Source organism: Eleutherodactylus coqui, chromosome 8 (assembly GCF_035609145.1).
Source record: "Eleutherodactylus coqui strain aEleCoq1 chromosome 8, aEleCoq1.hap1, whole genome shotgun sequence".
In the NCBI taxonomy this organism is placed as follows: Eukaryota; Metazoa; Chordata; class Amphibia; order Anura; family Eleutherodactylidae; genus Eleutherodactylus; species Eleutherodactylus coqui.
This window is the reverse complement of record NC_089844.1, coordinates 40427153-40453839: the sequence shown is the minus strand read 5'-3', so window position 1 is coordinate 40453839 and position 26687 is coordinate 40427153. Positions and strand designations below refer to the sequence as shown.

Here is a 26687-nt window from a genome sequence, read left to right as displayed (position 1 = left end):
CTATAGTATTGAGTCATTTAAAGCCCACATTGTTGGAAGTTCCAAATTCAGACCTATCCAAGATTTCCACGTCATTCCTAATCACTGGGGTGCTAATACTTTTATAAGTGGTTGAGTCCAACAGTCACACAAACTTGTAAGACCCTACAAAGCAGAGGGTCCTACACAATATAAACCAGACCTCTAAAACAGGCCTTTAAAGATGCATATCAGTTGCTGTGCGATGCCTTCAGAAGTAAAGGACGTCCATCTCGATGTCTTTCTATCGAAGTCACTTGACAAGCGGGTAAGGCCATAGTCCTTTGATGCCGTATCTACTTGGTCAAATTCTTAAGAACTTATCCTGTTCCCAAAAGCAGCGGCCGACAGCTACCTCATGTTCTGCAGCTCCTCTCTCAGCCAGGTGGGTAGTGTCTGACCCATCTTGTACAGCAGCTTGGAGAGCTCGATGTTATAGTCCCAATACTAGTCTATCAAGAAGGATCACAAACCCGAGTCCATATCTGGGTATTTCCTCCCCTTTCTTTTTCCCACCATCTAGAAGTTGACACCAAAATCCCTTCTTGGCATCAAGCGCCAGGATTTTGTGGTAGTCTATGGCATTCGCCAATCCAAGGAATTTTTGAACAGAATCCATTACGTTGGCAGGCTCAGTGTGCAGAAGCTTACCATCTAAAACCAACATCTGGTTAGAGTGAAAGTGGTTTAACCATCATTCAGTATGAGTGGAGTACCACCCTGGGACAAGGCACCTGCTCTGCAGCGCTCGTTACTTTGCTGAGGCATCTGCTTCAGCAGTTATGATTTCTTAGAAAGTGTATTTCAGGGCCATAGGGTCATCATGGGCCCCTTGATGCTGGTACCAGGAGTTAGCGCGGTATGCAGGATTAATTATAGTAATGAGTTTAGCCTTAGGCTAAAGAACAAGAGTCAAAGCAGTTGGCGCTCTTCTCAAAGTAAAAGTCTGAAGTGGTGTTTGATGGAATGGGGAAATACTCCATGTACCAGTCAATCCCTTTGTGGTAATTTTGGCCATTGAGGAACTGGATGTCCTCAAAGGTCTCTGAGCTGGGGTAATTACTGCTCACGTCTGGGTGCATTCCCAGAAAGAGTTACAAGGCCGTGGTTCCTGTTTTCTGAGGTCCAATTATGAGCAGCTTGGGAAAGCGGTCACAGGTTTTCTTCTTCGACCAAATGTCTTTAAACCACTTTTCTTCACAAGAATCCTGCCACAATGGGTCCTTCCCCTCTGGAAATATTTGGAAAGATTTATGAACCAGCTGCACAGGAGGCAGAGTCTGCAGTTTCAGGTTTGTCCAGCTGTTCAAAAACTGTACCAAATGCTTGAAAGTGTACAGTCCCAGGCAATCATTACCATAATTAGACAAGTGGGTCATAAAAATGTTGATAGGGTTTAGCAGTACGGTGACGAAAAGTTCACCTCCGTTAATAATCTTATCCAGTTCCACGGGGCCTCTGGGATATTCATAATAGAATATGGTGTGGGGGAAGAGGCCACAGGTTTGGCGAGGTAGCACCATAATGCCACTATGGATGAATCCTTTTCGGAAGCGCACAAGTTTCAGGTGTGGATACTAGAGATGAGCGAGCACCAAAATGCTCGGGTGCTCGTTACTCGGGACAAAATTATCGCGATGCTCGAGGGTTCGTTTCGAGTAACGAACCCCATTGAAGTTAATGGGCGACTCGAGCAATTTTGTATATCGCCGATGCTCGCTAAGGTTTTCATTTGTGAAAATCGGGGCAATTCAAGAAAGTGATGGGAACGACACAGCAACGGATAGGGCAGGTGAGGGGCTACATGTTGGGCTGCATCTCAAGTTCCCAGGTCCCACTATTAAGCCACAATACCAGCAAGAGTGCCCCCCCCCTCCCAACAACTTTTACTTCTGAAAAGCCCTCATTAGCAATGCATACCTTAGCTAAGCACCACACTACCTCCAACAAAGCACAATCACTGCCTGCATGACACTCCGCTGCCACTTCTCCTGGGTTACATGCTGCCCCGCCCCCGCACGACGCAGTGTCCACAGCGCACACCAAACTGTCCCTGCACAGCCTTCAGCTGCCCTCATGTCACCCCACCCTCATGTCTATTTATAAGTGCGTCTGCCATGAGGAGGAACCACAGGCACACACTGCAGAGGGTTGGCACGGCTAGGCAGCGACCCTCTTTAAAAAGGGGCGGGGCGATAGCCCACAATGCTGTACAGAAGCAATGAGAAATCCAATCCTGTGCCACCTCCATCTGGAGCTGCACACGTGGGCATAGCAATGGGGAACCTATGTGCCACACACTATTCATTCTGTCAACGTGTCTGCATGCCCCAGTCAGACCGCGGTTTTTTATAAATAGTCACAGGCAGGTACAACTCCGCAATGGGAATTCCGTGTGCACCCACAGCATGGGTGGCTCCCTGGAACCCACCGGCTGTACATTAATGTATCCCATTGCATTGCCCATCACAGCTGAGGTAACGTCGTGCTTAATGCAGGTGGGCTTCGGCCCACACTGCATGCCACAGTCAGACTGGGGTTCTTTAGAAGTGGACACATGCAGTTACAACTCCGTGTGGACTCACGGCATGGGTGGCTCCCTGGAACCCACCGGCGGTACATTAATGTATCCCATTGCAGTGCCCAACACAGCTGATGTAACGTCAGCTGTAATGCAGGTGGGCTAAAAATTAATTGGATTACACTGTAGGCGAGGGCCCCCCAAAATTGGTGTACCAACAGTACTAATGTACCTCAGAAAAATTGCCCATGCCCAACCAAGAGGGCAGGTGAAACCCATTAATCGCTTTGGTTAATGTGGCTTAATTGGTAACTAGGCCTGGAGGCAGCCCAGTTAAAATAAAAATTGGCTGAGGTGAAAGTTTCAACGCTTTAATGAGCATTGAAACGTCTAAAAATTGTTTAGAAAAATTATATGACTGAGCCTTGTGGGCCTAAGAAAAATTGCCCGTTCGGCGTGATTATGTGAGGTTTCAGGAGGAGGAGCAGGAGGAGGAGGAGGAATATTATACACAGATTGATGAAGCAAAAAGGTCCCCGTTTTTGATGGTGATAGAGAACGATGCTTCCATCCGCGGGTGCAGCCTACGTATTGTTTAGGTATCGCTGCTGTCCACTGGTGAAGAAGAGAAGTCTGGGGAAATCCAGGCTTTGTTCATCTTGATGAGTATAAGCCTGTCGGCACTGTCGGTTGACAGGTGGGTACGCTTATCCGTGATGATTCCCCCAGCCGCACTAAACACCCTCTCTGACAAGACGCTAGCCGCAGGACAAGCAAGCACCTCCAGGGCATACAGCGCGAGTTCAGGCCACGTGTCCAGCTTCGACACCCAGTAGTTGTAGGGGGCAGAGGCATCACCGAGGACGGTCGTGCGATCGGCTACGTACTCCCTCACCATCCTTTTACAGTGCTCCTGCCAACTCAGCCTTGACTGGGGACCGGTGACACAGTCTTGCTGGGGAGCCAGAAAGCTGGTAAAGGCCTTGGATAATGGTCCCCTGCCTGCGCTGTACATGCTGCCTGATCTCTGCGCCTTCCCTGCTACCTGGCCCTCGGAACTGCGCCTTCGGCCACTAGCGCTGTCGGATGGGAAGTTTACCATCAGTTTGTCCACCAGCGCCCTGTGGTATAGCATCATTCTGGAACCCCCTTTCCTCTTCGGGAATGAGAGTGGAAAGGTTCTCCTTATACCGTGGGTCGAGCAGTGTGTACAGCCAGTAATCTGTAGTGGCCAGAATGCGTGTAACGCGAGGGTCACGAGAAAGGCATCCTAACATGAAGTCAGCCATGTGTGCCAGGGTACCTGTACGCAACACATAGCTGTCCTCACTAGGAAGATCACTTTCAGGATCCTCCTCCTCCTCCTCCTCCTCCTCCTCCTCCTCTGGCCATACACGCTGAAAGTATGACAGGCAAGCAGCATGTCTACCCTCAGCAGTGGGCCAAGCGGTCTCTTCCCCCTCCTCCTCATGCTCCTCCCCCTCCTCCTCTTCCTGTTCCTCAATGCGCTGAGATATAGACATGAGGGTGCTCTGACTATCCAGCGACATACTGTCTTCCCACGCCTCCGTTTCCGAGTGCAAAGCATCTGCCTTTATGCTTTGCAGGGAACTTCTCAAGAGGCATAGCAGGGGAATGGTGACGCTAATCATTGCAGCATCCCCGCTCAGCATCTGGGTAGACTCCTCAAAGTTTCCAAGGACCTGGAAGATGTCTGCCAACCAGGCCCACTCTTCTGTAAAGAATTGAGGAGGCTGACTCCCACTACGCCGCCCATGTTGGAGTTGGTATTCCACAATAGCTCTACGCTGCTCATAAAGCCAACATGTGGAGCGTAGAGTTCCACCATGTGGGCACGTCGCACAGCAATCGGTGCACTGGCAGATAAAACCGATGTTGCAGAGTCCGCAGGGTGGCAGCGTCCGTCTTGGAGTTGCGGAAATGTGCGCTGACCCGGCGCACCTTTCCGAGCAGGTATGACAAGTGTGGGTAGCTTTTTAGAAAGCGCTGAACCACCAAATTAAAGACATGGGCCAGGCATGGCACGTGCGTGAGGCTGCCGAGCTGCAGAGCCTCCACCAGATTACGGCCGTTGTCACACACGACCATGCCCGGTTGGAGGCTCAGCGGCGCAAGCCAGCGGTCGGTCTGCTCTGTCAGACCCTGCAGCAGTTCGTGGGCCGTGTGCCTCTTCTCTCCTAAGCTGAGTAGTTTTAGCACGGCCTGCTGACGCTTGCCCACCGCTGTGCTGCCGTGCCGCGCGACACCGACTGCTGGCGACGTGCTGCTGCTGCTGACACATCTTGATGGCGAAACAGAGCTTGCGTAGGAGGAGGAGGAGGGTGGTTTAGTGGAGGAAGCATACACCGCCGCAGATACCAGCACCGAGCTGGGGCCCACAATTCTGGAGGTGGGTAGGACGTGAGCGGTCCCAGGCTCTGACTCAGTCCCAGCCTCCACTAAATTCACCCAATGTGCCGTCAGGGAGATATAGTGGCCCTGCCCGCCTGTGCTTGTCCACGTGTCCGTTGTTAAGTGGACCTTGGCAGTAACCGCGTTGGTGAGGGCGCGTACAATGTTGCGGGAGACGTGGTCGTGCAGGGCTGGGACGGCACATCGGGAAAAGTAGTGGCAACTGGGAACCGAGTAGCGCGGGGCCACCGCCGCCATCATACTTTTGAAAGCCTCCGTTTCCACAAGCCTATACGGAAGCATCTCCAGGCTGATCAATTTGGCAATGTGCACGTTTAACGCTTGAGCGTGCGGGTGCGTGGCGGCGTACTTGCGCTTGCGCTCAAACAGTGGCGCTAGCGACGTCTGGACGCTGCGCTGAGAGACATTGCTGGATGGGGCCAAGGACAGCGGAGGTGAGGGTGTGGGTGCAGGCCAGGAGACGGTAGTGCCTGTGTCCTCAGAGGGGGGTTGGATCTCAGTGGCAGGTTGGGGCACAGGGGGAGAGGCAGTGGTGCAAACCGGAGGCGGTGAACGGCCTTCGTCCCACCTTGTGGGGTGCTTGGCCATCATATACCTGCGCATGCTGGTGGTGGCGGCTTCCCAGCTGATCTTGGCGCGACAAAGGTTGCACACCACTGTTCGTCGCTCGTCAGGCGTCTCTGTGAAAAACTGCCACACCATAGAGCACCTTGACCTCTGCAGGGTGGCATGGCGCGAGGGGGCGCTTTGGGAAACCGTTGGTGGATTATTCGGTCTGGCCCTGCCTCTACCCTGGCCACCGCACTGGCTCGGCCTGTGCCCACACCCTGACTTGGGCCTCCACGTCCTCGCCCGCGTCCTCTAGGCCCACCCCTACCCCTCAGCATGCTGTATTACCAGTAGTGCAGAAACAGAACGCTATAATTAAATGTGCCAGTTATTGGCCTGTGGTTGGAGGCTGACTTCGCTTACGGAACGCTCAGCAGAGCCAGGAAATAATTTTGCGCAAGCCTGCTGTAGCACTTAGCTGGCTGCGTATGAATTAGGACAACTACCCCCAGCACAGACCCAGTACACTGAGGACGGTCACAGGCAGCCCAAATAGATTTTTTTCCCAAATGTTTTTGGAAAGGCCCACTGCCTATATACACTAAATATGTCTTCTGTCCCTGCCTCACCACTACTGGCCCTGGACAATGTAAAATTACTGCAGGACGCAATGCTCTGCACGGCCGATATACAAAAAAAAAAAAAATGTGCAACACTGCAAAAAGCAGCCTCCACACTACTGCACACGGTTAGATGTGGCCCTAAGAAGGACCGTTGGGGTTCTTGAAGCCTAAAATACTCCTAACACTCTCCCTATAGCAGCTCCGGCACCAATAGCACTTTCCCTCCTCTATGTCAGAATGCATCTGAGCCGAGCCGCGCGAGGGGCCGATTTATATACTCGGGTGACACCTGATCTCGCCAGCCACTCACTGCAGGGGGGTGGTATAGGGCTTGAACGTCGCAGGGGGAAGTTGTAATGCCTTCCCTGTCTTTCTATTGGCCAGAAAAGCACGCTAACGTCTCAGAGATGAAAGTGAAAGTAACCCGAACATCGCGTGGTACTCGTTACGAGTAACGAGCATCTCGAACACGCTAATACTCGAACGACCATCAAGCTCGGACAAGTACGTTCGCTCATCTCTATTTATTATAATAAATTATTAATGACTGGCAAAATACTGTGTATAAAGTAAAGTAGTGGACATTTTGGAATGGTAGGGGGGAGGGAAGGGGGAGGGGAAAGATGCATAAATAAACAGGTATAGGTTTAGCGATAAACATTCTGCTAAAAATAAGTTTGACAATAAATATTCATAAAATGGAACATAAATGGATTATGATATTGTCTGTTGATACATGATAATAACAGTTAATAATAAAAATGATAATTCTATTGATTACTGAAAATGACAATACAGTTAAAATAGATATAATAAAAACAAGAATTAAATCAAGGATTAAATATTCTTCTCTAAAACGTCATTAAGCCCAAATGGGACTAAAGCTTTCATTTTATAAATCCAGTACATTTCCCTTCTTTTTACATTTCCCAAATTTTTTTTGAATGAATTTTCTCCAACGGCGTTACTGTTTAACCCGGTGAAATCACAGTTATGATGTTGAAGGAAATGTCGTGATACACTATGAGTAAGAAAGCCCTTAGTTATGTTGTTCCTCTGTTGTCCAATGCGTATTCTCAATGCGTTGATGGTGCGTCCTACATAACCTAGCCCGCATGGGCATTCCAGGTAATAGATTACATAGTTAGTGGCACAATTAAGCAGATTTTTAATGTGATGTGTTGTACCGTCCAATTGGACTTTTATCTCTTTTCTGCCGTGGGAAATAAGAGCACAGCACTTGCATCTGGGTTTACCGCATCTGAAAGTACCTTTTATATTGTTTAAGTTGGTGTTATTTCCTGTTATTTTGGTTTTCTTCTTTTTTCTAAAGTTTTGGATTCGTTTGTGTGGGCATGAAGGAGCTACCAATTCCTTAATGGTTTTGTTCTTACGGAATGTAAGGGTTGGGTTGGGGGCATGTGAGGTTTGTAGAAATGGATCCTCTTTAAGGATGTTCCAATGTTTTTGAAAAATCTTTCGAATTTTATCATGTTGAACACTGTATTTGGTGATGAATCTCGGTTGGCCATCTGACAATTTGGAGTCATTTTTTCTTTTTTCTTTCTCTTTCTTTCCATTTTTTATTCTTACTTCTGTGTTTTCTTCTTCATTATGTTTCAGAGCTTTTTTGTAAGCTTGTTCCACTAATAGGTTGGGGTAACCTTTTTCTTTAAAACGTTTCTTTAAAATGTCTGATTGACTGATAAAATCATTAGATCTTGTGCAATTTCTTCCCAGGCGGGTAAATTGTCCGTAGGGAATGTTGTTTTTCCATGTTTTCGCGTGGCAACTCTTATAACTAAGGTAACTATTAGTGTCTGTTTTTTTGAAGAAGGTTTTAGTGATTATTTCCTGGTTTTCTATATACAATTCTACATCCAAAAATGTTGCTCTGGAAGTACTGTGAAATGAAGAAAGTCTTTTGTACTTTATCAAAAAACTAAATGAAAACATTTGGGGAATAAGCTTCACCGAAGAACACAGTACTTCCAGAGCAACATTTTGCCCCCTCTGACCGTGGGCAATTGAAAAGGGGCGGCCTTGTACATAGGAGCAGTATTATAGTAGTTATATTCTTGTACATAGGGGGCAGTATTATAGTAGTTATATTCTTGTACATAGCGGGCAGTATTATAGTAGTTATATTCTTGTACATAGGGGGCAGTATTATATTAGTTACATTCTTGTACATAGGGGGCAGTATTATAGTAGTTATATTCTTGTACATAGGGGGCAGTATTATAGTAGTTATATTCTTGTACATAGGGGGCAGTGTTATAGTAGTTATATTCTTGTACATAGGAGGCAGTATTATAGTAGTTATATTCTTGTACATATGGGGCAGTATTATAGTAGTTATATTCCTGTACATAGGGAGCAGTATTATAGTAGTTATATTCCTGTACATAGGGAGCAGTATTATAGTAGTTATATTCTTGTACATAGAGGGCAGTATTATAGTAGTTATATTCCTGTACATAGGGAGCAGTATTATAGTAGTTATATTCTTGTACATAGAGGACAGTATTATAGTAGTTATATTCTTGTACATAGAGGGCAGTATTACAGTAGTTATATTCTTGTACATAGGGGGCAGTATTATAGTAGCTATTCTCTTGTACATAGGGGGCAGTATTATAGTAGTTATATTCTTGTTCATAGGGGGCAGTATTATAGTAGTTATTTTCTTGTACACAGGGAGCAGTATTATAGTAGTTATATTCTTGTACATAGGGGGCAGTATTATAGTAGTTATATTCTGTTACATAGGGAGCAGTATTATAGTAGTTATATCGTTGTACATAGAGGCAGTATTATAGTAGTTATTTTCTTGTACACAGGGAGCAGTATTATAGTAGTTATATTCTTGTACATAGGAGGCAGTATTATAGTAGTTATATTCTTGTACAGAGGAGGCAGTATTATAGTAGTTATATTCTTGTACATAGGAGACAGTGTTATAGTAGTTATATTCTTGTATATAGGAGGTAGTATTATAGTAGTTATATTCTTGTACATAGCGGGCAGTATTATAGTAGTTATATTCTTGTACATAGGGGGCAGTATTATAGTGGTTATATTCTTGTACATAGGAGGCAGTATTATAGTAGTTATATTCTTGTACATAGGAGGTAGTATTATAGTAGTTATAATCTTGTACATAGGGGGCAGTATTATAGTAGTTATATTCTTGTACATAGGGAGCAGTATTATAGTAGTTATATTGTTGTACATAGAGGCAGTATTATAGTAGTTATTTTTTTGTACACAGGGAGCAGTATTATAGTGGCTATATTCTTGTACATAGGAGGCAGTATTATAGTAGTTATATTCTTGTACATAGGAGGTAGTATTATAGTAGTTATAATCTTGTACATAGGGGGCAGTATTATAGTAGTTATATTCTTGTACATAAGGGCAATATTATAGTAGTTATTTTCTTGTACATAGGGGGCAGTATCAAAGTAGTTATAGTCTTCTGCATAGGAGGCAGTATTATAGTAGTTACATTTTTGTACATTGGTTGCAGTATTATAGTAGTTTTTAGTAGTTATGACAGGATAGACATGTGCAATATGTTGGGTTTACAGTCTGCAGTTTATAAACTACAATAAGACATATATCAGATATTAACCTCTACATGACGTGGCTCTTTTATTTTTTCCGTTTTCGTTTTTTCTTCCCCCCATTAAAAAAGTCATAACTCCTTTATTTATCCATCGACGTCGGTGTATGAGGGCTTGTTTTTTGCGGGACAAGTTGTGTTTTTTAATGGTTCCTTTTACTGTAGGATGTAATGTACTGAAAAACATTTAAAAAATTCTAAGTGGAGTAAAATGAAAAAAAACAAAACATTCTGCTATCTTTCAGTGCGTTTTGTTTCTACAGCACAAACTGCAAAAAAAATGACATGATAACTTTATTCTATGGGTCAGTATGATTGCTACGATACCAAACTTGTATAGTTGTTTTATTACTATACTACTCTTTTTTTTTTTAAAGACATTAAATTTTTTTTCAATTATTTTTTGCAGTCATTTTGTGCGCGCAATAACTTTTTTATTTTTCCGTCGATGTAGTTCAACAATGGCTCATGTTTGCGGAATGTCCTGTAGTTTCCGTTAGCATTAATTCAGAATACGTACGATTTTGATCGCTTTTTATTGCGTTGACTGGAAAAGTGCATTTCTGGCGTTCTTTTTTTTTTTTTTTTCAGACAACATTCACCGTGCATGGTAAATAATGTACTACTTTGATACATCTGACTTTTACGGATGCGTTGATCCCAAATATGTATTTTCATTTTAATATATAGACTTTTTAATTATAGATATGGCAAAAAGGGGATGATTTAAACTTTTTTGTTCCTTTTTTTTTTTTTTTTTTTTTAACAATTAAAAAATCTTTATTGCTCTTTTTTCACTTTACTTTTAAGTCCCCCTGGGGGACTACAGTATGCAATACTTTGATCGCTCCTGCAGTATGACATAATGCTATAGCATTACGTCATACTGCATTCTGACAGGCAGCCTATCAAGGCAGCCCTGGGGCCTTTCAGAATACCCCCGACAGCCATGACACCTGCACGATCTCACCGCGGGGGGGCCGTGCAAGACCTCCGAACAGCGTTCGGGGGCTTTAAATGCCGCTGTCAGAATTGACGGGCATTTAAAGAGTTAATAGCCGCGATCGGCCGTAAGGCCGATCACGTCTATTGCCCGCGGGTGTCAGCTGTACTAAACGGCTGACGCCTGCGCTGTATGCAGAGAGGTCGCTCCGCGACCTTTCTGCATACATACCCCGACGCTCCAGGACGTAAATGTACGTCCTGGATCGGGAAGGGGTTTTAAACATGCTGAAAGAAAAAAATGTGTCCGCTATTTCATCCTATTTCTCTTTGATTCATTAAGGAGATTTTTCCTCTCTTCAAGTGTGCAGTATTTGAAGAGTCAACTGCCCATTATGGGGTGGAGACCATCATCGCTTACTTTTTGATAGAAAGGCATTTTAGATGCATATCTTGCCAATCTATGGACTGCCCACTAGAGTTTTTATTGCCTTATTAGTTATTTATTTTTACTTGGTTTCCTTGTAATTGTATTTAGCCTCTGGAGTCATGTGTTCTTGTTTCAAGCAACCCTTTGGCTTTCTATCATGATAAATGTGTTACTCGCATGTGCCTTGATGTCTATGATTATGGGCAACATGCTTGCTTGAAGCATACAAGGTGGCACATTTTCTTCTCCATGTCTGTTGGTCTGCATCATTTAATAACGACTTTTCCAAAATTTTCAAACGTTCCTAGGACTGCTGATTTCCTGTTTGTTATCAGAATTAGATCATCATAGGCTGCTGTAGTGTGTGTAACCTTTTGGCCACTTGTCTTATTTTTTGGAGTAGTGTTTCCATCACCAGTACAAAAAGAGTGGAGGAAGGCGGACCGCCCTGCCTAGTATTGTTTTTGTTCGTGAAGGGTTTCGATAACGTCTCGGTGACCCGCACTCTTGCTGTGGGTTCTGAATATGGGGAAAAGATGGCAGAAATTAGTTGCATTGGCAATCCAAATTTATGCAGGGTGTCTCTTATGTAATTCCAGTTTACTCTATCAGAGGCATTTTCAGCATCTGTGCCAAGTAGAACACGAGGGGTTTTATTGAGTCTGGCGTAATGTATTGCATGTATAAGTCGAGAAGTGTTGAAGTTCCCCTCTCTATTTGGGACAAACCCCACTTGATCAGGATGTATGAGAAAGGGTGAGATTCCATGTGCGATAACTTTAGCCTACAGTTTAAGGTCGGTGTTCAGTATGGAGATTGCCCTATAGTTACTACATAGTTCAGAATTTTTGCCTTCTTTGGGAAGTATGGAAATTAATGCTTCTAAAGATTTCTTTGGGAGGGCTCTGCCAGTTAACCCCTTAGTGACCAGCCCATAGTGTTTTTACGTCCTGCCCAAGTGGGCTTTATTCTCTGAGGATGTAAAAACATGCGTCCTACAGAGAATAAAGCCCTGTGGGCTCTGGATGTGACAGCTCCATGCTGTTGGTGACTGCAGGTAGCCGACAGCATGGAGCTGTCATCCTGGGCTGCAGGCAGTCCCCCCCGGAATTGCGATCGGCGCTATCCAATGGATAGCGCCGATCGCAATAAAGTGTAAAAAAAAGTTTAAAAAGTTAAAGATTTAGCTGCCCTGATGGATTGGATCCATCAGGGCAGCTGAAATTACTCACCCGGCTTCCCTGATGTCTGCCGCGGAGAATGGGTCCTCCGGGACCCGACGCGGCCCTTTTGCGCATGCGCGGCAGACGAATGACGTCACGCGCATGCGCAGAAGAATGGGAGCCCCGGGGAGTTTAAAATCTCCTGGTTCCCGGCTCCTGAAGTTAGCTGAGAACTAGGAGATGTCCCCAGGGACCGTGGCAAGCGGTCCCCGGACCCGTGATCGCCACTATCCAGTGGATCGTGGCGATCGCAAAAAAGTTTTTAAAAAAAGTAAAAATAAGCTTCATTTCACCTCCCCTCATGGATCGGATCCATGAGGGGAGGTGAAAATATTCACCCCCGCTCCTCAGCGGTGTCCCAGACTTCCGGGACCGGAGTCCCCTTCTGCTTGACATCGGGCACGTGCACAGAGGGGCTCAGGACCCGGGAAATTTAAAATCCCTCTGCTCCTGGCTGCCATGTGTAGCCAGGAGCAGAGGGATGTCCCTGCAGAGATGATCACTGTTATCCAATGGATAGCAGTGATCATTTAAAGTAAAAAAAAGTTGCTGGAGGAAGACAATGTCCAGCACCAGCCCATCGTGGACCCCAAGCCAGAGATTGATGGCCCCATAGGAGAGCAGACTATGGGTTGGGATCGAGGAGACCCAGGCAGCGCAGGCCCTCAGGTGCACTCTGACTGGGAGATCCCTCAAACGTATTTGGAGAATTCAGATAATTATCTCATTGACCACATAATAACGACAGATTCATTTAGATGCGACTGCCATAATCAGTTACAGTATTACTTTATTGTTTAGGTTTTGATTTCTGTTTATCCTTTATAGCAAATACTACTATTACAGGAAAGTACAGACCTCTGGTACCCGAAAGGATACAAATATATTTGCAAGTTTGTGTTAACAAATTATTAAATGTGTAACTGCTGATAGAGACCTGCATGAACCATTTTATGTTGCCTCTTCCAGGTCTTTCAACCTGAAGTTTTGTAACCTGCTTTGCCAATTTGAGATGTACTCAATAAATTAAGATTGATAACATTTAATAAAGACTGAAAGCTTTAAACCCAATGCTGGACTTTCTCAATTTTCCTGCGCTTCAGTTGTGGATTCCAGCCAGTCCTTCAGTGGGAGCGACTGCAGAGGAGCTGCTTTCTGGTTTGCATTATTAGCTGTTTGGTATAACTGTTTAATCATACACCTGACTGTAATCCTGCAAAATCCGTGACTGTGTGCAAGAGTACCTAGAATTAGAGATGAGCGAACGTACTCGTCCGAGCTTGATACTCGTTCGAGTATTAGCGTGTTCGAGATGCTCGTTACTCGTGACGAGTACCACGCGATGTTCGAGTTACTTTCACTTTCATCTCTGAGACATTAGCGCGCTTTTCTGGCCAATAGAAAGACAGGGAAGGCATTACAACTTCCCCCTGCGACGTTCAAGCAATATACCACCCCCCTGCAGTGAGTGGCTGGCGAGATCAGGTGTCACCCGAGTATATAAATCGGCCCCTCCCGCGGCTCGCCACAGATGCATTCTGACAGAGATCAGGGACAGTGCTGCTGGTGCCGGAGCTGCTATAGGGAGAGTGTTAGGAGTATTTTAGGCTTCAAGAACCCCAATGGTCCTTCTTAGGGCCACATCTAACCGTGTGCAGTAGTGTGGAGGCTGCTTTTTGCAGTGTTGCACTTTTTTTTTTTTTTTGTATATCGGCCATGCAGAGCATTGCGCCCTGCAGTAATTATACATACTCCAGGGCCAGTAGTGGTGGTGAGGCAGGGACAGAAGACATATTTATTGAATATAGGCAGTGAGCCTTTCCAAAAACATTTGGGGGAAAAAATCTATTTGGGCTGCCTGTGACTGTCCTCAGTGTACTGGGTCTGTGCTGGGGGTAGTTGTCCTCCTAATTCATACGCAGCCAGCTAAGTGTTACAGCAGGCTTGCGCAAAATTATTTCCTGGCTCTGTGTTGGCTGTTACATCACCGCTGTATTCCAGTCCACAGTGCAACAGTCTGCAGTTATTTTACATACTCCAGGGCCAGTAGTGGTGACGCAGAGAGAGAAGACATATGCAGTGTATATAGGCAGTGGGCCTTTCCAAAAACATTTGGGGAAAAAAATCTATTTGGGCTGCCTGTGACTGTCCTCAGTGTACTGGGTCTGTGCTGGGGGTAGTTGTCCTCCTAATTCATACGCAGCCAGCTAAGTGTTACAGCAGGCTTGCGCAAAATTATTTCCTGGCTCTGTGTTGGCTGTTAAATCACCGCTGTATTCCAGTCCACAGTGCAACAGTTTGCAGTTATTTTACATACTCCAGGGCCAGTAGTGGTGAGGCAGGGACAGAAGACATATATTTATTGAATATAGGCAGTGGGCCTTTCCAAAAACATTTGGGAAAAAAAATCTATTTGGGCTGCCTGTGACTGTCCTCAGTGCACTGGGTCTGTGCTGGGTGTAATTGTCCTCCTAATTCATATGCAGCCAGCTAAGTGTTACAGCAGGCTTGCGCAAAATTATTTCCTGGCTCTGCTGTGCGTTCCATAAGCGGTCAGCCTCCAACCACAGGCCAATAAGTGGCACATTTAATTACAGCGTTCTGTTTCTGCATTACTGGTAATACAGCATGCTGAGGGGTAGGGGTAGGCCTAGAGGACGTGGACGTGGACGCGGGCGAGGACGCAGAGGCCCAAGTCAGGGTGTGGGCACAGGCCGAGCAAGTGCGGTGGCCAGGGGTAGAGGCAGGGCCAGACCGAATAATCCACCAACTGTTTCCCAAAGCGCCCCCTCGCGCCATGCCACCCTGCAGAGGTCAAGGTGCTCTACGGTGTGGCAGTTTTTCACAGAGACGCCTGACGACCGACGAACAGTAGTGTGCAACCTTTGTCGCGTCAAGATCAGCTGGGGAGCCACCACCACCAGCATGCGCAGGCATATGATGGCCAAGCACCCCACAAGGTGGGACGAAGGCCGTTCACCGCCTCCGGTTTGCACCACTGCCTCTCCCCCTGTGCCCCAACCTGCCACTGAGATCCAACCCCCCTCTGAGGACACAGGCACTACCGTCTCCTGGCCTGCACCCACACCCTCACCTCCGCTGTCCTCGGCCCCATCCAGCAATGTCTCTCAGCGCAGCGTCCAGATGTGGCTAGCGCCACTGTTTGAGCGCAAGCGCAAGTACGCCGCCACGCACCCGCACGCTCAAGCATTAAACGTGCACATTGCCAAATTGATCAGCCTGGAGATGCTGCCGTATAGGCTTGTGGAAACGGAGTCCTTCAAAAGCATGATGGCGGCGGCGGCCCTGCGCTACTCGGTTCCCAGTTGCCACTACTTTTCCCGATGTGCCGTCCCAGCCCTGCACGACCACGTCTCCCGCAACATTGTACGCACCCTCACCAACGCGGTTACTGCCAAGGTCCCCTTAACAACGGACACGTGGACAAGCACAGGCGGGCAGGGCCACTATATCTCCCTGACGGCTCATTGGGTGAATTTAGTGGAGGCTGGGACAGAGTCAGAGCCTGGGACTGCTCACGTCCCACCCACCCCCAGAATTGTGGGCCCCAGCTCGGTGCTGGTATCTGCGGCGGTGTATGCTTCCTCCACTAAACCACCCTCCTCCTCCTCCAACGCAACCTCTGTCTCGCAATCAAGATGTGTCAGCAGCAGCAGCAGCACGTCGCCAGCAGTCGGTGTCGCGCGGCGTGGCAGCACAGCGGTTGGCAAGCGTCAGCAGGCCGTGCTGAAACTACTCAGCTTAGGAGAGAAGAGGCACACAGCCCACGAACTGCTGCAGGGTCTGACAGAGCAGACCGACTGCTGGCTTGCGCCGCTGAGCCTCCAACCGGGCATGGTCGTGTGTGACAACCGCCGTAACCTGGTGGCGGCTCTGCAGCTCGGCAGCCTCACGCACGTGCCATGCCTGGCCCATGTCTTTAATTTGGTGGTTCAGCGCTTTCTGAAAAGCTACCCACACTTGTCATACCTGCTCGGAAAGGTGAGCCGGGTCAGCGCACATTTCCGCAACTCCAAGACGGACGCTGCCACCCTGCGGACCCTGCAACATCTGTTTAATCTGCCAGTGCACCGACTGCTGTGCGACGTGCCCACATGGTGGAACTCTACGCTCCACATGTTGGCCAGACTCTATGAGCAGCGTAGAGCTATAGTGGAATACCAACTCCAACATGGGAGGCATAGTGGGAGTCAGCCTCCTCAATTATTTACAGAAGAGTGGGCCTGGTTGGCAGACATCTGCCAGGTCCTTGGAAACTTTGAGGAGTCTACCCAGATGGTGAGCGGGGATGCTGCAATCATTAGCGTCACCATTCCTCTGCTATGCCTCTTGAGAAGTTCCCTGCAAAGCATAAAGGCAGACGCTTTGCACTCAGAAACGGAGGCGTGGGAAGACAGTATGTCGCTGGATAGTCAGAGCACCCTCATGTCTATATCTCAGAGCGTTGAGGAGGAGTAGGAGGGGGAGGAGCATGAGGAGGAGGGGGAAGAGACAGCTTGGCCCACTGCTGAGGGTACCCATGCTGCTTGCCTGTCATCCTTTCAGTGTGTATGGCCGGAGGAGGAGGAGGATCCTGAAAGTGATCTTCCTAGTGAGGACAGCCATGTGTTGCGTACAGGTACCCTGGCACACATGGCTGACTTCATGTTAGGATGCCTTTCTCGTGACCCTCGCGTTACACGCATTCTGGCCACTACGGATTACTGGGTGTACACACTGCTCGACCCAGGGTATAAGGAGAACCTTTCCACTCTCTTTCCCGAAGAGGAAAGGGGTTCGAGAATGATGCTATACCACAGGGCGCTGGTGAACAAACTGATGGTAAACTTCCCATCCGACAGCGCTAGTGGCAGAAGGCGCAGTTCCGAGGGCCAGGTAGCAGGGGAGGCGCAGAGATCAGGCAGCATGTACAGCGCAGGCAGGGGAACATTCTCCAAGGCCTTTGCCAGCTTTATGGCTCCCCAGCAAGACTGTGTCACTGCTCCCCAGTCAAGGCTGAGTTGGCGGGAGCACTGTAAAAGGATGGTGAGGGAGTACGTAGCCGATCGCACGACCGTCCTCGGTGACGCCTCTGCCCCCTACAACTACTGGGTGTCGAAGCTGGACACATGGCCTGAACTCGCGCTGTATGCCCTGGAGGTGCTTGCTTGTCCTGCGGCTAGCGTCTTGTCAGAGTGGGTGTTTAGTGCGGCTGGGGGAATCATCACGGATAAGCGTACCCGCCTGTCAACCGACAGTGCCGACAGGCTTACACTCATCAAGATGAACAAAGCCTGGATTTCCCCAGACTTCTCTTCTCCACCAGCGGACAGCAGCGATACCTAAACAATACGTAGGCTGCACCCGCGGATGGAAGCATCGTTCTCTATCACCATCAAAAACGGGGACATTTTTGCTTCATCAATCTGTGTATAATATTCCTCCTCCTGCTCCTCCTCCTGAAACCTCACGTAATCACGCCGAACGGGCAATTTTTCTTAGGCCCACAAGGCTCAGTCATATAATTTTTCTAAACAATTTTTAGACGTTTCAATGCTCATTAAAGCGTTGAAACTTGCACCTGAACCAATTTTTATTTTAACTGGGCTGCCTCCAGGCCTAGTTACCACTTAAGCCACATTAACCAAAGCGATTAATGGGTTTCACCTGCCCTCTTGGTTGGGCATGGGCAATTTTTCTGAGGTACATTAGTACTGTTGGTACACCAATTTTTTGGGGCCCTCGCCTACAGTGTAATCCAATTAATTTTTTGCCCACCTGCATTATAGCTGATGTTACATCAGCTGTGCTGGGCACTGCAATGGGATATATTTATGTACCGCCGTTGGGTTCCAGGGAGCCACCCATGCTGTCGGTCCACACGGAGTTGTAACTACATGTGTCCACTTCTAAAGAACCCCAGTCTGACTGGGGCATGCAGTGTGGGCCGAAGCCCACCTGCATTAAACATGACATTACCTCAGCTGTGATGGGCAATGCTATGGGATATATTTATGTGCCGCCGGTGGCTTCCTGGCACCCACCCATGCTGTCGGTCCACAGGGACTTCACAATAGGGAGTTGTACATGCCTGTGTCTATGAATTAAAAAGCCCGGTCAGGTTGGGGCATGCAGTGTGGGCCGAAGCCCACCTGCATTTAATCTGACGTTAGCTCTGCTGTCCGGGGCACTGCAATGGGATACATTTATGTACAGCGGGTGGGTTCCAGGGAGCCACCCATGCTGTGGGTGCACACGGAATTCCCATTGCGGAGTTGTACCTGCCTGTGACTATTTATAAAAAAACGCGGTCTGACTGGGGCATGCAGACACCTTGACAGAATGAATAGTGTGTGGCACATAGGTTCCCCATTGCTATGCCCACGTGTGCAGCTCCTGATGGCGGTGGCACAGGATTATATTTCTCATTGCTTCTGTACAGCATTGTGGGCTATCGCCCCGCCCCTTTTAAAGAGGGTCGCTGCCTAGCCATGCCAACCCGCTGCAGTGTGTGCCTGCGGTTCCTCCTCATGGCAGATGCACTTATAAATAGACATGAGTGTGGCGTGGCATGAGGGCAGCTGAAGGCTACGCAGGGACAATTTGGTGTGCGCTGTGGACACTGGGTCGTGCCGGGGGGGGGGGGGGTTGGGCAGCATGTAACCCAGGAGAAGTGGCAGCGGAGTGTCATGCAGGCAGTGATTGTGCTTTGTTGGAGGTAGTGTGGTGCTTAGCTAAGGTATGCATTGCTAATGAGGGCTTTTCAGAAGTAAAAATTGTTGGGGGGGGGGCCCACTCTTGCCGCTATTGTGGCTTAATAGTGGGACCTGTGAACTTGAGATGCAGCCCAACATGTAGCCCCTCGCCTGCCCTATCCGTTGCTGTGTCGTTCCCATCACTTTCTTGAATTGCCCAGATTTTCACAAATGAAAACCTTAGCGAGCATCGGCGATATACAAAAATGCTCGAGTCGCCCATTGACTTCAATGGGGTTCGTTACATGAAACGAACCCTCGAGCATCGCGATAATTTCGTCCCGAGTAACGAGCACCCGAGCATTTTGGTGCTCGCTCATCTCTACCTAGAATAACATGCTGTTGTGAAGGTAAAGAGCGGTCACACCAAATATTGATTTGATTTAGATTTTAGATCAAGTGGGGTACCACAAGGCTCTGTCCTAGGCCCAGTGTTGTTCATTTTTATAAATGTTCTGGAGGAGGGAATTGATGTGAAACTGATCAAAATTTGCCAACAACACAAAGCTAGGAGGGATAGCTAACACTAGGGAAGAGAGACTATTCAAAAAGGTCTAGAAAAGCTTGAACAGTGGGCGGTGACTAACAGAATGGTATTTAAGAAGGAGGAATGCAAAGTCCTACATCTGGGCAAGAAAAATGCAAAAAGCACATACAGAATGGGTGGAATTGGGCTAAGCAGCAGCACATGCGAAAAAGACTTGGGTATACTAATAGATCACAGACTGAACATGAGTCAACAATGTGATGCAGCTGCAAAAAAGGCAAACACAATTCTGGGATGTATTAAGAGAAGCATAGAGTCGGGGTCATGTGGGGTCATTATCCCTCTCTACTCTTCCTTAGTCAGACCTCATCTGGAATACTGTGTCCAGTTCTGGGAACCCCACTTTAAAAAAGACATAGACAAACTGGAGCAAGTTCAGAGAAGAGCTACCCGGATGGTGAGTGGTCTGCAAATCATGTCCTATGAGGAACGGTTAAAGTATCTGGGAATGTTTAGCTTGCAAAAAAGAAGGCTGAAAGGAGACTTAAAGGGGTTGTCCCACGCCGAAACGGTTTTTTTTTTTTTTCAATAGCCCCCTCCGTTCGGCGCGAGACAAACCCGATGCAGGCATAAAAAAAACAAACCGTCCAGTACTTACCCGAATCCCCGCGCTCCGGTGACTTCTGACTTACCTTGTGAAGATGGCCGCCGGGATCTTCACCCTCGGTGGACCGCAGGTCTTCTGTGCGGTCCATTGCCGATTCCAGCCTCCTGATTGGCTGGAATCGGCACGTGACGGGGCGGAGCTACGAGGAGCCGCTCTCCGGCACGAGCGGCCCCATTCAGAAAAGAAGAAGACCGGACTGCGCAAGCGCGTCTAATCCGGCGATTAGACGCTGAAAATTAGACGGCACCATGGAGACGAGGACGCTAGCAACGGAACAGGTAAGTGAATAACTTCTGTTTGGCTCATATTTAATGCACGATGTATATTACAAAGTGCATTAATATGGCCATACAGATGTGTATACCCCCACTTTGTTTCGCGGGACAACCCCTTTAATAGCTGTCTACAACTATCTGAAGGGCTGTCACAGTGCAGAGGGATCAGCCCTATGCTCATCTGCACAAGGAAAGACTAGAAGCAATGGGATGAAACTGAAAGGGAGGAAACGCAGATTAGATATTAGACAGTGAGGGTGATCAATGAGTGAAACAGGTTGCCACGGAAGGTGGAGAGTTCTCCTTCAATGGAAGTGTTCAAACAAAGGCTGGACAGACACTGAGCAGGGGGTTGGACCCGATGACCCTGGAGGTCTCTTCCAACTCCACCATTCTATGATTCTAGATAAATAGTTCTGTCACTTTGCATTTTTTTGATTGACAAAATGAACTATCAACACTTCTATTTCTGAAAGCATTCTTAGGGCTCCTTCACAGGAATGTGGTTTTCATGCATAACAGGCACATCAAAAAATCACTCCTAGCTCCAGCGAAAATCGTGTGAACTGAGGAATTTGGCGCACAGAAGGGTTGAGCTTTATTCGCGCATAAAAATGCATTCACGTGAGGGAAACGGCGAGTCAATCGGCACAGTCTTCTCCGTATTTTCAAAAAGTTATTTTGGGTGGAAAAGCCCATCGAGGCGAAGCTGCGCCCATAATTAAACATACTTAAAACAGTCTTGCAAAATAATGCTTTGCTTGAGGAAAAGTGACGTTTACAGGACAACCACTCACACGCTTGCGCCTCGCAGCGAGACCCAACCCGAGCGTCTGCAGAGAGCAGCGTGGCACTCACCTCCTCCCGCGGCTGCGGCTTTTTAATGTGCCGGCTGCTTGCGCAGACGGAGCCGGCCGGGGAGTGAGATTTCTGCGAGCCCCACCGAGAAATAGAGCATGCCGCGATTTGTTTGCCGCGCGAGATTTCGCGCGGCCAAACCGCAGCCATCTGCCTAGGATTGCGTTTGTTAACGCAATCCTATGGCAGCTTCCACGGGTGGAAATTCCACGGGAAATCCCGCCGTGGAATTTCCGCCCGTCTGCAGGCGGCCTAACACCCTTGCCCATGGCTTGCATTGGTAATTAAGTGGATAATTAAGGCGAGCTGAGATCTTTTCCGAGCGTGGTTCACAGCTGAACTCCCTTCACCTCCCTTTTTATCCTGCTTCCATAGGAGTCTATGGAAACTGCAGCGCATCACGCACCAGAGGTAGGTCAGGTCCGATCTCTTCATGCAGCACGGCCCTTACATGCATGCATTGTTGCCACACATGTCCTATCTTTGGAAGGTGCAAGTTTTTTGCGCATCTAAAATTCCTTCATTTGAACGTTTCTATAGGAAACCATTGGTTCTAATAGACACGATCTTTCCGCTCGCGTTTTCTGCACTAAAATCACGCTCGTGTGAACGAGGCCTTACTCTGCAGCAGTTTTCACACCGACCTAAAACGTTTGCAGCGTATTGTATATACATTTATCTACTTTATTTTCCCTTAATTATTCAGAAATGTTGCGTTTTTGTTACATTCTTCTTAATATTCATCCATGATTGTATTCTAGTTCCAGGACTGCTACTTATAGTGGGATCTTTTGTTTTATCTGTTTTTAGGCAAAAGGCTGACATCTAGTGGTTCTGTGATTTATTGCATATGTTGTGAGTTTGTATATTCCAATTAATTTAATTTTTGAATTTTTATGTTTCAGGAAATTTTACGTTTTTTGGAAGTGCATTTTTCAGTTCAAATTGTATGTATTTTATGACATTTTTGGTCCCAGAGTGTCTCTATTTTTAAGTTTTCATATATGTTCCTCTATTAATAATATTCTTTATTTATATAACGCCATCATATTCTGCAGCGCTTACAAAGCAGGGGGAAACAAACAAAACCACTGTGATATAGAGACGGGTAGGTCGCCAGCCATTGTTGTGCCACTGTTATCCCATTTAGGCCTTAAGCAGTGAGGATGCTGTATAAGTGTCCAATTCTCCCCCCTCCACCCATTTCTCACTCCTGCCTGTTGATATTTGTATTTAGAGGGCCATTGTCTGACATTCCCCTGGACAAGAGCTGTGATGTGTGTAAATAACCCTGCCCTTTCTTTTCTTCATTTGCTTGTTTGGGGTAGAATTCCTTTGAGTGAATACATAAACTCCCAATTAGAGGATCACTTGCGGAGATAAGTGTATCCTGAAGGGGACTTTCAAGACTTTTTTCTCCTTGTTTTATTTGAAAATACTGTCTTGTTGTGCATGCCTGTATATCCTTATACTCCCATGTAACAACCTTTTTGTATATCTTTATATATATATATATATATATGCATTTGCACTGCAAGTCTTTTTTAGAATAAATCTGCAATTTATTAGTCATGCCTTGTCCGTTTTAAAATGAACCATCACTCCAAATTCATAAGTCTGGCTTCCAGCTTATCGTTAAAAGTTGGTGTTGGCAGCATGTGTATGAGCAGCATTGTGGAGTGCTGGAGTGCGTTAGACCGAGTCAGGGGGTGATTTGTGCTTTCGGTCTACATGTGGCAGGACCCCGCAAAAGCTGGTTACAAATCAACCTGTTGTCTGGTGGCTCCACACACGCACTCTCGCTAGAGTGATCGATCGAGGCTCTGCCCTGACAAGTTGGTAGGGGCAAGAGCACTCAGATTAGTCGATCAATGACAATTATGGTTACATCTAGTAATCAATTGATAGAAACAGTAAGGGTGAGGGTCCTGCTTACATACTACAAATAATGGGGTGATACAAAAGGTAAAGTGGTGAAGATCTGATTTCGTTAGCAGAGCGGAAGGCTGGGTGGTAGACCGAGATGAGGGATGCAATATAGGGCAGCGCAGTGCTGTGGAGCTCTTTGTGGACAAGGGTGGTGAGTTTAAATTCAATTCTGTATCTGACGAGCAGCCAGTGCAGTGACTGGCAAAGGGCAGAGGCATCCAACAAGCGGCTGGACAGAAAGATGAGCCTGGCTGCTGCATTCAGGATGGATTGGAGGGGGTAGAGTCTGGTGCGAGGGAGGCTGATCAGCAGGGAGTTGCAGTAATCAAGCCGAGAGTGGATGAGGGCAGCAGTGAGCGTTTTTAGCATGTCCACGGTGAGAAAAGAGCGGATTCTTGCGATGTTCTTGAGGTGCAGATGACATGTTCAGGTGAGAGATTGAATGAAGGAGAGATCGGAGTTGAATATAACCCCAAGGCAGTGGGCGTGCTGGGAGGTATGGTGCCACACACCGCGATGGAGATGTCAGGATGAGGTCAGTTAGTAGAGGGCGGAAGCACCAATAGGTCAGTTTTTGAGAGGTTCAGTTTTAGGTAGAGAGAGGATATAGTGTTAGAGACAGCAAACAGACAGTCAGTAGCATTCTGGAGGAATGTTGCTGTGATGTCACTGAAGGAGGTGTATAGCTGGGTGTCATCAGCATAGAGATGGTACTGAAAGCCAAATCTCCTGATTGTCCAATAGGGGCTTTGTAGATGGATAAGAGGAGGGGGCCAAGGACAGCCCTGGGGGACCCCAACAGCAAGGGTAAGAGGAGGGGAGGTAGAGCCAGCAAAAGAGACACTGAAGGAGCGGTCAGATGGGTAGGAGGAGAACCAGGAAAGAACAGTGTCCTTTAGTCCAATGAGCGAAGCATACTGAGGAGGAGTTTGTGGTCAACAGTGTTAAATGCTGCGGAGAGATCGAGGAGGATCAGTAGGGAGTAATCACCCCTGGAATTGGTCATCAAGAGCTCAGAAATGACAACCAGGGAGAGGGACTGGAGGAGGTGTGAGGAAACACTGATAAGATTCTTATTTATTAATTACCTATACATGTATTGATCTATTTAAATCAAAGTGCTAACGGCCACTTGTCTGTGAGTCTGTGTGTGTGCTATGTGAGTTACATGCAGAGCCTGATATAACTATCATGTAATCTGTTACTCGCTCTTAGCTCCTCCCCCCCCCCCCCCCCCGACCACATGTTGGTGATGTCATCACGGGTCCCTTATCCTTGTGCACTAATTGAGGGATTATAGGTGGACTACATCCCCCACAAACCCCTGCAGGCTCAGTTGCTATGGATATAGCAGTACTCAGTCTGGCAGTTCGTAGCTGAAAGATGCTTGAGAAAGACCTCTGGTCGAAACGTTGCCATTTTTTAAAAACATGGAGCAATACAGATATTGTAATTTTATTATACACCCTTGATGCTGCCACTCTTGTTTGCATCTTTGGACTAATGTTGGGGATTTGAAGGTCCATGATCCCCTGTTGGTGGCTTTGCAATACTGGATACCTCTGCCTGGAATTGGATTATCAAGGAGTGCTGCTGGAATCTGAATGACAGGATTGGCAGTTTGTAGCTGGACACCTGTGTGGAGACTCCAATAAATCTCCAATAAATCACACCTCACAAATTTACGCATACATAGCTGGCAGTGCATACTGACCAACAACAGTAAAGCATAGTCCTTCCCTACTATCTTGAGTGTGCTATTTGAATGGGAACATTCTATTCCCATTCAAAAATCAGACAAGAATAGGTCAGGATGCGTTTTGTTTTTTTTTCCAATCTGACTATTGGTCCAAGTAAAAAAAAATGTGTGTACACACGCATACAAATGAATGGGTGCTATTACTTTCATGTTTAGCAAAATGTGATTTCTGACTAAAACATTTCCCACATTCTGAACATGAATACGGCTTCTCTCCTGTGTGACTTCTCTGAAATGTGGAAAACGATATCACTTGCAAGTAAAACACTTCCCACATTCTGAACATGAGTACGGCTTTTCCCTGTGTGACTTTTCTGAGGCTCTTCCAATGTATCTTTTGAAATTCAATAATCCTGTAAATAGATCATCTGTCCACCAGAGCTCCTGTTATCTGCCTAAAATAAAACAGATTTAACTATTTTTGATTAATATAACCTTAAGGCTTCATTCATACGAGCGTAGAGATTTTTGTTCGGCCGTGTTATGGGTACAGTGTGACCGAAATTCGCGTAAACAGGCCCATTCAGATGGCCCAGATTGCCATCGGGCTGGGGGAGACCCCTTTCTGCCCTTTCGCCGGCTCTCAACAAAGGAAGGGGGCGAGACGGGACGGTGGATAGTGCGCTAAGCTCCCGCCCCCTCTCGGCTGCCAGCAATGGGAGGTAGCGGAACAGGGCGGGAGCTTAGCAACTAGCTCCCACCCAGGGGCGTAACTATAGTGGGTGCAGGGGATGCAGTCGCACCCGGGCCCAGGAGCTTTAGGGGGCCCATAAGGCCTCTCTTCTACATATAGGGAGCCCAATACTATGAATAAAACATTATAATTAGGAGCCCTGCTACACATTTTGCATTGGGGCCCAGGAGCTTTAAGTTACGCCTCTGCTCCCACCCCATCCTGCCCCCTCCCATTGCAAACAGCCGGCAGCTACCATAGGCTCCCATAGGAGTCTATGGAGCTGCCACCATATTCTGGCCAGGAAGATAGTTTCTGAACTATCTTTCCTGGCAAGGCGTAAAAGCACCCAGCCAGCCAAGATAGCGCATACGCCATGGGAATACGCCCATCTGAACTGATACATTGTAAACCAATGCATCAGATGGGCAGCGTATATCAGCCGGGCGTGAAAGCGCATCCGATATACACTCGTGTGCATGAAGCCTAAAAATTATACCAATGTTCTATACATTTTAAGCAAGTGGCATAATTCAATTAGAGTATTTATTACCCATACATGTTTTTATGGTGGTCACTAAGGGGCCTTAGGATATGCTGCTGTGCTTTAATGAAGGGCAGCTGCCCACTTACTTAGTGAAGTATGAGAATCCCATGTTATAACAGCTGAAGTTTAGATCTCTAACGCCTGGGATTGCAGTTATCATGGATACCGAAGCAGAAAAAATCTGCCAAATCTGCTATTCTTGCATATCCTGCCTTAGAAAAAAAAAAGTGATCAAAAAGTAGTATAAATCTTGAAATGGTACCAATAAAAACTGCAGCTCATTCTGCAAATAAAACTTCATACAACTCCATTGATGGGTAAATAAAATTGTTCGGGGTCTATGAATGCAGACACACTGTTTTTTAAGTGT

General features: G+C 47.0%; 1 pseudogene; it reads right to left on the bottom strand.

The window, feature by feature from the left end:
• Positions 1-369: 369 nt before the first annotated feature.
• On the bottom strand, positions 370-25374 carry LOC136577867 (bifunctional heparan sulfate N-deacetylase/N-sulfotransferase 1-like; annotated as a pseudogene).
• Positions 25375-26687: the final 1313 nt, after the last annotated feature.